This window comes from Capricornis sumatraensis, chromosome 3, assembly GCF_032405125.1.
Source record: "Capricornis sumatraensis isolate serow.1 chromosome 3, serow.2, whole genome shotgun sequence".
NCBI lineage: Eukaryota > Metazoa > Chordata > Mammalia > Artiodactyla > Bovidae > Capricornis > Capricornis sumatraensis.
The window spans coordinates 5,752,862-5,765,674 of NC_091071.1; the positions used below are offsets into that span (position 1 = coordinate 5,752,862).

At 44.2% G+C, this 12,813-nt stretch overlaps 1 protein-coding gene across 1 annotated transcript in view; it reads right to left on the bottom strand.

Annotated features, from left to right (window-relative positions):
• The window catches only part of ZNF3 (zinc finger protein 3), a 527,297-nt gene that overhangs the window by 471,564 nt on the left and 42,920 nt on the right, over positions 1–12,813 (bottom strand). The window lies entirely within an intron of this gene.

Sequence of the window (12,813 nt, forward strand, 5' to 3'; positions counted from 1 at the left end):
CCTGGCCAGCCTCACCTCCTGGTCTTTCCCCTCCCTGTCAAGTCCTGTCTCCCCGTCTTCTCACCAATCCATCCTTCAGTGACTACTTTTCTGCCAACTAATGTGCAACTCTGTTTTTACAGCTTGCAAAGTACAGTTGCCTTTGTGCATATACAAACATTCTTACCAAGTCTCATTTAGAAGTTGGTTTTTCCTCCCTGCTGGATCTCTCTTCATCTCCTGCCTAAACTACTACTGGTTTGGGATGGTGTTGGGGGGAGTGGATGTGGGAGTTTTGCTTCTATGTTTTGAGTTTTTCTGCTCGTTTGTCTTTGCCTTCAGTACGCCTGAGTTCTGCCTGCCTTAAAAAAAAAAAAAATTTGGCCACACTGTGTGGCATGCAGTATCTTAGTTCCCCAATCAGGGATCGGACCCTGGCCCCCTGCAGTGGAAGCATGGAGTCTTAACCACTGGATTGCCAGGGAAGTCCCCTGCCATTGTTCCTTTAACCAACCTACATTAAGATCTTTCCCTGCCTTCCTGACAAATTGCTCTTTATAAGCTTTCAAGTATTCTTCCTAACATGAAGACTTCACTTCCTTTCCTCCAAAAATCCTAATTAACCCTCTCCAGTCTCTTCTTTCTCAACATTCAGAGCCTGTTAACAATCATTAGAATGTGACTCCTGGATGGACTTCCCTGGTGGTCCAGTGGTTAAGAATCCACCTGCCAATGCAGGGAACATGGGTTCAGTCTCTGGCTGGGGAAGATCCCACATGCTTCAGAGCAACTAAGCCCATGCACCCCAACTGCTGAGCCTGTGAGCCACAACTAGTGAGCCCCACGCCATGACTAATGAAGCCCGTGCCTGGAGCTGGTGCACCGCAGCAAAGAGTAGCCCCTGCTCGCCGCAGCTGGAGAAGGCCCATATTGTAGCCATGATGACCCAGCACAGCCCCAAACAAGTAAGTAAAGGAAGGAAGAAAGATAAACATTAAAGGAAGTGACTCCTGGAACCAGCAGCTCTAAGGATTGGCTGGCCATGAAGGACAGTTTTCCCCATGACCAGTCACCCCGTGCCACCTGGGTGGGTCTACACATCCACACTTTGTCTCCTTACCCTGCAAGCTCCTTGCGGCAGCGAAGAGATCCTTTTCCTTTGTTTAGAGGAAGCTCTGGATTCGTTTGGGTGCCTTCCAGTTTCTAGCCCAACTCAGACGTGTCCTGTATCCTGTGTCCTATTACCTATAGGTTTGGACTTACATCAAAGGCAGTTTGCAGGGTGTTGGGGAGGAGGCACTGTGTAAAAATTGAGAAACTTCAACTGAATATCCCATTTCTCATTTCTCCTTGGAAGAATTAGCCTCTCTGGAAATTCTGAATCCACACCCGGCTTGGCAGCAACAGCCTGAAGGGTGAATGCTTCCCTTGGCCAGAGTGTGTGCTCAACAGATGAGCAACTCCCCACAGCCTCACTTCTAGCTCAGGTAACAGTTACATTTACCCCAGCCATTGGCTGGCCTGGCCCCTGTGGGCACTTGTGGGTGGGATGGCTGGACACGCATAAAGAGAAATCGGTGTTCAATAGAATAAAAGTGTGGGACTTAGGGGCAACAAGAAGAAAAGCTGCATGCATCACAGCTGACTGTGGGGCAGGCTTACACAGCCCCTGTTTCCTTTTTTTCTAAGTAATTTTTTATTTGAGTATAGTTGTTAGTTTCTGCTGTATAGCAAAATGAATCAGTTATACATGTACATATCTTTTTTTAGGTTCTATTCCGTTATAGGTCATAACAGAATATTGAGTAGAGTTCCTTGTGCCTGACAGAGACAATCCTTTTTTCTACTACCAGAGAGTTACCTTGGAAAGAGGCACCCCACAGAACCCTTAATTCTGTCCTGGATATTTTGGTGACTCATACATCGGTTTCGGAGAAGGCAGTGGCACCCCACTCCAGTACTCTTGCCTGGAAAATCCCAGGGACGGGGGAGCCTGGTGGATACGACTGAGCAACTTGACTTTCACTTTTCACTTTCATGCATTGGAGAAGGAAATGGCAACCCACTCCAGTGTTCTTGCCTGGAGAATCCCAGGGATGGGGGAGCCTGGTGGGCTGCCGTCTATGGGGTCGCACAGAGTCGGACACAACTGAAGTGACTTAGCAGCATACATTGGTTTAATGTCCCCACCAGATTGTAAACTTCTAGAATACCAGTGCAATGTCACTATCATATCCTCCAAAACAAGCATAATCCCTGATACATAATATATCATGATCAATGGCTATGAATAAATAAGTTCTGCCATAATACTGATGTGACTCAATAAATTAAGCAAGGTCAATGGAAGGACATTTGTTACCCTTCTGGTGTAAATAACTTTGCTACAGCACAAAGATAAGAATTAAGCCTCTTTGGAGAAGAAATATGGTTATACATTTATTTTTTATTGAAGTATATAGTTGATATACAATTTAAGTTACAGATCTATAGTGATTCACAATTTTTAAAGGTTCTACTCCATTTATAGTTATGAAATATTGGCTATATTCCCTGGGTTATGCAATATAACTTTGTAGCTTATTTCATACATAATCATTTGTACCTTTTACTCCCCACCACTGTATTCCCTCTCTCCTTCTCTCTGCCCACTGTAACAGTTTGTTCTTTGTATCTGTGAGTTTGTTTCTTTCATGTTACATTCACCCGTTTGTTATAGTTTTTAGATTCCACATATAAATGTTGTATTTTTTAAATTCCATATACAAATATCATACAGTATTTGTATTTCTCTGTCCAATGTATTTTACTTAGCATAATGCTCTCCAAGTCCATTCATGTGGTTGCAGATGGCAAAATTCTATTCTTTTTTATGGCTGAGTAGTTTCCCATTCTGTATATCTACAAACACACACACACCACATCTTCTTAACCCATTCACCTGTTAACGTACACTTAGATTGCTTCCATATCTTGGCAATTATAAGTGATTTTTTAAAATATATGTATGTATGTATATCGGAGAAGGCAATGGCAACCCACTCCAGTACTCTTGCCTGGAAAATTCCATGGACGAAGGAGCCTGGTGGGCTGCAGTCCATGGGGTTGTTAGGAGTCAGGCACGTATATATATATACATATTAATTCACTTGTCAGAATCTGTCCTAATTAAACAATCCAAAAGACATTTGCACAAAAATCTTCATTTAACTATTTCTTAACCTAGCAAAACTTTCAAAGTATTCAGCATGTCTAGAAATATAGGAATTACTAAATAATTAATGGTACACTGCTTGATGGAATATTATATAGCTATTAAAATGATGCTTATCCATTCTGTGTAGCAAAATTTTAAATGCCAGTGATATGATAATCAAGCTTTTTAAAGTAGTACACATAATTTCACATCAACCACATCCGGCTTTTCTAGGTGACAAGGAACCAAGTAAGACTCTTTGATTGGCAAGGAATTTATTGTAAGGACACACAGGGAAATAGGGAGACAGGAAACAATAACATCTGCAGCAAAGCCAAGCAGTGCACAGAATAGGGGCCTGAAGGTTACTCAGACGGCCGCCTCCCCACGCTGTGGGTTCTCAGTAGTGGGTGGCTGGGCTCCCCTCGTGTACCCTGCCGTGCAGTGCCTCGTACCTGAAGCCACTGCTAGCCTTGACACCCACAGCTTCCCGGCTGCTGTCACCTAATGCCTTCTGCTTACTGATTTCTGCTGGGCCCTGGTTTTCTGTTTGCCTCACATTTGAAACCCCCAAGAAAGGAGATCTAGACGCTTTAGTTCCCGACTGTTCCATTCTTCAGAGCTCTCACAGCAGACCACCTCTGCAATTCCAGTGGCCAGCATGTAAGCTGTGCTTCCAAACAGTGCCTAAACCTGATCCCGTCAATTCGGTCCAAAATGTGGTCACACAGTATGAATGTGGCAGGTACTTCAAACGTATCAGCCACCTATCCAATTCAATCTATATTTTTGAACCATGTTTAAAATAATAAAATAAAAGCTTATACATATGAAAGGGCTTCCCAAGTGGTGTTAGGGGTAAGGAACTCATCTGCTAATGCAGGAGATGTAAGAGACACTGGTTCTATTCCTGGGTTGGGAAGATCCCCTGAAGGAGGGCATGGCAACCCACTCCAGTATTCTTGCCTGGAGAATCTCATGGACAGAAGAGCCTGGTGGGCTACAGTCCATAGGGTCAAAAAGAGTTGGATATGACTGGAGCGACTTAGCACATACACACACAGAGACATATGAAAACAGATAGGAAAGAGATAAATCCATCATAGTTGGGTTAGGGTGGAAGGATTATAGGTGATTACTTTTCTCCATTTTGCACTTTTCATTTAATGATACTGTAATTGACTTTGAGTTTTCAAATATTTTTTCAAAGTGCTCTTCAAACTATAGGAGTCATGCAGCCAAGCTACTAAGTTCAGTCTCTCCCCAGAACTTGCCTTGGAATATAGAGCAAAGTCACAATCATTAAAGTCTGTGGGTGCTCTTGCTCAGCAGGTAGAGTATTACTTCTGTCTTATCTTGCCAGGTGAAGGCCATAATTGTTGTAGGTTGTGAAAGCACCTTGAAGGCAAAAGTACCTGTTATTATTCTGAAAACTTCTTTTAAATTGCTATAATAGCATATGTCACATGAGCAGAACATAAAACCTTATGACTAGCTTTGGCATAGAAAGACGTTCTTTATCCACAAGCCAAGTATTTGAAAATACCACCCACTCAATTGGCAGACACCTTCAGGGCTGGAGAGGAACTACCACCATAGTTTTGTGAAACTGAGGCACCCATGGCTTAACTTTGATCTCCTCTGTGTACATCGTTCTTTCAGCTCCTCTGCCACAAACATACAGTTACTAAGTATTATTGCTTGATAATAACTCTAATTACTACAAGGACTGCCCGAGGTGAAAAAGGAGAAATCGAATTATCAGATGGACTGGTGTCAGAGTTAGACAGTCTGTTTATCCTTTCGTCCCCAGCCCTAACTTGGGGGCGCACAGGCTGCGGGAGGGGACCCCCAAAGCGGGAGGCTGCACCTGTGCAGGGCTCTGGACACGTCCAACATTGGGGAAACCGAGATGTCGAATCCTCCCGCCCTCCTAGAGAGGACCCGGAAGCGCGGCGCAGTCCCGGAAGGCGAGGTGCTGACACACTTCCGGCCTTTGTGACTCATTGTGTCTGTGTCGAGGCGTCAGGACGGCCCGGAGCTGAGCGCGGCGCCCTTCGGCCGGCCTGAGCCCCAGCGTCATTCCCTTTGCTCGCCCAGCGCCCCCAGCCGCTCCCGGGGCTCACGGTGAGATTTGGGGCCGGCCTCTGAGGGAGCGGGCGGGGCCGCAGGGGTGTGTGCGTGGGGGTGGGCTCTGCAGCTGCGAACCCGGGGTCCTCTCCTGGCGGCCGGGGCGCCGCGAGCAGCGAGTCCCTGCCCCTGTCCCCTCCTCAGGCCGGGCCGTAGGCAGCGCCGTCCCCCGGGGCAGCCGACCCCGCCCCATCGGGGGCCCAGGCAGGGAGGGGGCCTCTGTCCTTGGCAGGGGGACCTGGGAGACCCGGGGGAACGGCTGTCTGCGGGCCCCTTCCGGGCCCTCAACTGCAATGTCGTCGTCTTCGCTTGACGTTTTTGAAAACCGGGTCGCGAGCGAACCGATCCCTGTTGGGTTTTTTTCCTTCTCTGCCTTAGTCGCCATTTGCTTTGATTCCAGTGAGAGGTTTTTTAAATTTTCGGGGTCCTTGAAGTACCTCCAGGTGAAAAATGCGGAAGGCTGAGAAACGGACACGTTTCAAGATGCCGAGTACGTGTTTCCAGATCACCTGCTTCTCCCCACCCCGTTCCTCGAGCGGTGATTAAAGAGCGTCTGAAGCCTAGTAGGAGTGGATGAAGTGATTCTAGTCTAATAGAGATGATATGTACGTCCCACTCTCAGCTTTAGGGCATATTTCGAAGGCTTTTGAAAACGAGCTGTCTGGAAGATTAGGTGCGTTTTTTTATTTCTGGGTAGTACTTTGGCCACCTCATGCGAAGAGTTGACTCATTGAAAAAGACTTTGGTGCTGGGGCGGATTGGGGGCAGGAGAAGAAGGGGACGACCGAGGATGAGATGGCTGTATGGCATCACGGACACGATGGACGCGAGTCTGAGTGAACTCCGGGAGGTGGTGATGGACAGGGAGGCCTGGCGTGCTGCGATTCATGGGGTCTCAAAGAGTCGGACACGACTGAGCGACTGGACTGAAGTGAACTGAGTAGTTACTCTGCCTGACTTGGAAGGGTGAAGAGTGAAAGGAATTTATGGAAATTGCATGGGACCATTAGGAGACTGATTAACTGAGTGACCATGGATAAGACAGGACACTTATGCCAACTCTCAGTGCTGTCATCCATCAGATTAGGTTTTCTCCAAAGACCCCTCCAACTTTGAGATTATTTGCTTTAGTCAGTGTAATTGAAAAATTCAGCTACAGTTCAGCCTGACACTGCCCCTTGCCCTCCCCTTCCTACAGTGCCTCCAGTACACAATAAGATACTTTCACTATAGAGAGTGGCTGTTACATGGCCTGGGACCAAAGAAAGCATTTATTGTACAGGCCATTGCTAGGCGGATTGGAGGTGGTCAATAAATACTTGTTGAATTGAATTGTGGAGGATTTCATTGTAACCAGTCAACAAAGCCCTGTTACTGTATTTGCCAGCCACATGTGGAGAAATAGCTTTATTACTTAGGGAACCATGATAATTTGCCCCAGAATGTTTCTCCAAGTTTGTATTGTCTCTGAATTAATATGCACAATTCTTGTTCATTATTTCAGGCTGTTTTCACCAATCTTAAAATACAAACAGGGAGGCTCACTAATTAATACCTTAGGCTTTTGCTGATTCTCTGCTTGATCTAAGCATTTAAATTTTTGCTAACTTTATACTGTATCTAAATACAGATGGGTGTTATGTTAAATCTTTCCTTTTTATTCTGAGTATCAGTATTCTTTTGGAATTCTCAGGATACCTAGTTATCTTTTAAAGGTAGCTTTTTCATGTTTTTAAACATTTCATAGCGCTTCTCAAAAATGGGGGGGGGGGGCAGTTTGTTTAAAATGTCAAAACTATACCCTGGAAAAGATACTGGCCTGTTGAGAAAATAGCCTCTGAAATAAACTGAGCTTGTAACTCCAGGCCTTTTTTGTAAGAAAATCTTTTGTATTTACCTTCGGTGAGACCCAGTTACTGGGGGTAATCTTATCTATATCGGATAGCGTGCCAGAATGGTTTGCAACTCAAAGGGACCCCAGAGGTAGTTTTCTGCTCCTCTGATCCTACCCTACCCCCCGTTTGACAGATAAAGATACTGGGTGTCAGAGAGGTTAAATAACTCACCCAGGGACATGTAACTTACTCATCACAGGAGACTAGGATTCAGGTGTTCCAGCTTGTGCTGCTTTCGCTATAACAGGGTTAATCCCATTGCTTAAGTGTTTGGTGTGATTGTTGGAACCTGAACTGAGTCTCACAGAACTCATTTCAAATCCTGACTTAACCATTTAATTGCTCTGTGACCTTGGGTGTTACTTAACATCTGTCAACGTTAGTTTCATTGTTATACATTGTGACCACAATTGTACCTACCTCCTAAAAGTGTCCTGTGAAATGCCTGGTCCATAGACCAGTTAACACTGGTTCTTACTATTATGTCTGCTAGAGGTTTCTTGAATTGAACAGATGAGGGGCAAGTGGCATTTCAGCTTAGCTCTAAAGGATAAGGAGGATTTGAAAAGGCAGGGAAGACTGGGAGGGAAATCCCAGGCATTATGATGTGAGAAAAGGACAACAGTCAAAATATAAGACAGTTAAGACATACTGAGTAGAGTCATTTTGCTGGATGGAAAAGGTTCATGCAGGGAAGGGGAAGAACCTGATGGGAAATGAAGCTTGATGGGGAAGCTGGGACCAGGTGCTGGGGGCTGTTGGATTGCATGGCTCTATGGAGTTTTAGGAAGAAGAATCTGAGAGCAAGGTGGGAGATGAATTGTGAAGGGGAGGCAGAAAATGAAGGTAGGGCACCAAAGAGAAGCAGCCATTCTTCACAGAGCTAGATAGAAAAATAAGTATGAGCAAAGAATTGCATCTCCCTGGTGCTTGGAGATGAATGTACTTAAGGGGAGAGGAATCAGAGATGAAAGCTGATCCCTAGTTGCCACTGAAGGCAGTAAGATGACAAGGGGACCTGGAATAGTTTAAGTTGTTCTTATTTCTTCTCCAATTAAACGGAATTAAGGTCTGCCCAGTTCTTTAGAAGAAAAGGGAACAAAAGTCCTTGTCCTCGAGGGGCCTAATGTTTAGTTGGGAAGTGGTGATAGAAACTCAGGTAATGGTAAGACAAGGAGAGTAGACATGCCTGACGAAGTCCCAAGAGTATTCAGAGGAGGAAGATATCTTCTTTAATCTGGAATGTCAGGAAACGGTGTACATCTTGAAGGTAAGTGAAAATTTGACCAGTTGAGGTGGATAAAGGTGGGAGATTTGTCCTAGCAAAGGAGTAAAGATGCAAAGTCACACCCCAAGTTAATGGGTATTACATTAATGGGAACGTTAATGGGCCGAATAGGCTGAAATAGAGGGGATCACTACTACTACGAGAAAAGTAATGGAAGTGGAGAGTCCAGTGGAGTGTGTTGTTTGAATGCTAAGTCAGTAGATTCAAGGGTTCACTGAGAGTAACTGGGGAAGGAGGGAGTGACCAGCAGCAGACTTTGGCAATACTAAGCTGACCTCGGTGTGTTGTTCATGTTGGAACAGGGAGAAATGGAAGCAAGACAGACTGGGTGGGGCTGAGGCCCTAGTGTCTGCACGAGATGTGGAGCCTGGATATTGGGATGGTGGAAGACGGTTCTGGGAGGCGTGGCTGGAAAAGATACTCTTTTTTTCCCACTTTTCCGAATGAAATGAAGGAGACCCAGCCTTACAGGAGTTTTTTAGCCTCCCAGCTGAGAGAAAGCCAGCCAAAAGAGTGGTCTCTTGGAGTCCCTGCCTGCTGCCTCTTCCTGTTCAGGTCCTGGCTCTTCCGATGCTCCAGCTCCACGGGGCTGTTTTCCTGGAAGCTGCTTTGTCAGCTGTCAGGTACCCCTCGGGGCTGCCCCAGCACGTGGAACCTCCTTAGAACTGTTGGAACATCTGTTCTGTACTGTAGTGATTTGTGTAAAAACTGGAATCCCACTTCTCATCTTTTTATTCCCCTCAGTCTAGGGTGACACCATGTGTATTTGTGTTGTTTTAGTCACTAAGTCATGTCTGACTCTTTTGCGACCTTGTGGACTGTAGCCCTCCAGGCTCCTCTGTCCATAGGATTTCCCAGGCAAGAATTTTGGAGTGGGTTGCCATTTCTTTTCCGAGGGATCTTCCTGACCCAGGGATCAAACCTGAATCTCCTGCATTGGTAGGCGGATTCTCTACCACATTGCCACCTGGGAAGCCCTTGCGTATAAATCTTCAGAAATGCTTAAGAAATTGAATACTTGTAATGAAGGATTTTTCTAGGTAAAGTTGCTCTGAAGTTGAAAAACAAAATATATTTCCCCAGCAAGGGGGTGGAGTGCAAAACAAGTCTGAAGGAATGGATCGGTTCAGTTTAGTCGCTCAGTTGTGTCCAACTTTTGTGACCCCATGGACTGCAGCATGCCAGGCTTCCCTGTCCATCAGCAACTCCCGGAGCTTGCTCAGACTCGTGTCCATTGAGTTGGTGATGCCATCCAACCATCTCATCCTCTGTTGTCCCCTTCTCCTCCTGCCTTCAATCTTTCCCAGCATCAGGGTCTTTTCCAATGAGTCAGTTCTTCGCATCAGGTGGCCAGAGTATTGGAGTTTCAGCTTCAGCATCAGTCCTTCCAATGAATATTCAGAACTGATTTCCTTTAGATGGACTGGTTGGATCTCCTTGCTATCGAAGGGATTCTCAAGAATCTTCTCCAACACCACAGTTCAAAAGCATCAATTCTTTGGCACTCAGCTCTCTTCACAGTCCAACTCTCACATCCATACATGACTACTGGAAAAACTGAATCTTTGAGTAGATGGATCTTTGTCAGTAAAGTAATGTCTCTGCTTTTTAATATACTGTCTAAGTTGGTGATGGCTTTCCTTCCAAAGACTTCCCTTGTGGCTTAGCTGGTAAAGAATCCGCCTGCGATGCGGGAGACCTGGGTTGGGAAGATCCCCTGGAGAAGGGAAAGGCTAACCACACCAGTATTCTAGCCTAGAGAATCCCATGGACTGTACAGTCCATGGGGTCGCAAAGAGTAGGACATGACTGAGCGACTTACACTTCACTTTACTTCCTTCCAAGGAGCCAAGTGTCTTTTAATTTCATGGCTGCAGTCACCATCTGCAGTGATTTTGGAGCCCAAGAAAATAAAGTATCTCACTGCTTCCATTGTTTCCAAGTGATGGGACTGGATGCCATGATCTTAGTTTTCTGAATGTTGAGTTTTAAACCAGCTTTTTCACTCTCTTTCACTTTCATCAAGAGGCTCTTTAGTTCCTTTTCACTTTCTGCCATAAGGGTGATGTCATCTGCATATCTGAGGTTGTTGATATTTCTCCTGGCAATCTTGATTCCAGCTTGTGCTTCATCCAGCCCAATGTTTCTCATGATGTACCCTGCATAGAAGTTAAATAAGCAGGGTGACAATATAAAGCCTTGATGTACTCCTTTCCCAGTTTGGAACCAGTTTGTTGTTCATGTCCAGTTCTAACCGTTGCTTCTTGGCCTGCGTTCAGATTTCTCAGAAGGCAGGTAAGACGGTCTGGTATTCCCATCTTTTTAAAAATTTTCCAGTTTGTTGTGATCCACCCAGTCAAAGGCTTTAGCACAGTCAGTGAAGCAGAAGTAGCTGTTCTTTTGGAATTCTCTTGCTTTTTAGAAGATAGTTTACAACAGGACTTTTACCAGTTTAAAGTATTGGAGAAATGACTTAATTCCCACATTCTTTTTATATTTATGTAGCAAGCCTTTTTGAATGTAATGTTCTTTATTGTAATTATAAGCTGCTATTTTAATAACGATTTCTGTTTTTTATTAGGGACCAAAGAAAGAAAAATGAATCCTGTTATAAACCTCAGATTAAAATCATAATCTTTGTTTAGAACAGTCTTCTCCAAACTTTTCCAGTCACACGATCCTGTCAGTAAAAACTGTTTACAAAAGCTACATACATAAATTATTATACCAGCGTTTTATATAATTTTAAAAAATACAGTAAGTTGTGCTTTTCTCAAATAATCTTCTGCTTTAAATGTACGTGATCCGTTTTCCACCAAAATTACTAATAATTTTTTAGTGAAAGTCATGTAATTAAAAATGTTTTGTTAGTTTAAAACTATTGGCTTATCTCATTTTGATACAGTCGGATGCTGTCTCTAAAACTTGAAGTTGGTGCTTAATTTTGATGGCTGTAAGAGGTGAAAATGATGCCTCACAAAGGTTTGTCAATTCAGATGAAAGAAATACATTTTTGCGTCTGCTTAGTAACTCGTGATTGCTCCTGTCCACCAACCCTCTTCAGTTTTTGTTCTTGAAATTCAGCTTCTACATCTCCATTTTTCCATGCTCTTATATCACCTGTTCTTACAAACTAATCAAAAGATGTTTTATAATTTTAACAAACAGGCTCAAGACCCACTAAAAATCCTCATTTGGAAGTTCTTAAACAAATTAGGGAGTATTTCCAAGTTTTTAAAATGTGTAGACAATAAGGAGTTTCAAGGATGCTGAGTATCAGTCTTAGTGGTTAAAATTATGTAACAACCCACTAATAATTCCTTCCTCATACTTTCTTTTTTTTTTACTTTTTCACTTGTCGGTTGACTTCTTGTTAGATTTAGATCCACATTGGTTCTCACCTTCTGGCCTGGCTGAGTTAGAAATTGCTCTGGATAGAAGCTTCAGCCGCTCCATTTTCTTGTTTGTATGTGTTTGCCTTCGTAGGGTCTCCCCTTCTCATAGTTTCTCTGCAAGAATCTCTAAAGCTGCTTGTTCTTTTCTAAGATGTAGTTGATATATAGCATAAGGTTAGTTTCAAGATACATAATGATTCAGTGTTTCTGTATATTGCCAAGTGATCCCAATAAGTCCGGATAACATCTGTCACCATAGTTACATTTTTTTCATTTGAAGAACATTTTTAAGAACTTCTTTCAGCAGCTTTCAAATATGCAGCACAGTGTTAACTAGAGTCACCATGCTGTGACTCCATCCCCAGGACTTACTTATTTTATAACAGGAAGTTTGGGTCATTTGACCCATTTTGCCCCTGCACCGCCCCCCATACTGTCTCTTGTGAACATGTTCAGCATTTAGACTGAGTGAGCTTGTTAGTATCCATTTGTACATTAAATGTAGTCTATTTTCTCTCTCTTTTAAAATATAAATAGACGTTCTGATATTTTCCTTACTCAAAGTGAATCATTTTGTACTGGCCTAGGCACCCATAAAAGACATAGAAATATCTGAATGGTGGGTTACAAGTCCGGGCCTTCAGATCTGGCTTGAGTGTTGGCTCCACTAGGTAGGTTGCTCCTGAGCACAGGGCGGAAGTCACCCACGCCACAGTCGCGTCATCTGTAAGAGGGTGCTCCGAGTTGTCCTGGGAGCTTGTACGTGTGCCACTGCAAGCCACCGCCTGGCACCCCTCTCTCAGCTCTCACCAGGCTGAGTGTGTAAACACATGACGTCATAACCTGCTTCCCCCTGGAAGGAAAGTGCTTGGACTCCAGCAGACACCCTGAGGGTAGAATTCGCCATTTGGGGGTTTGCTTGCAAAACCT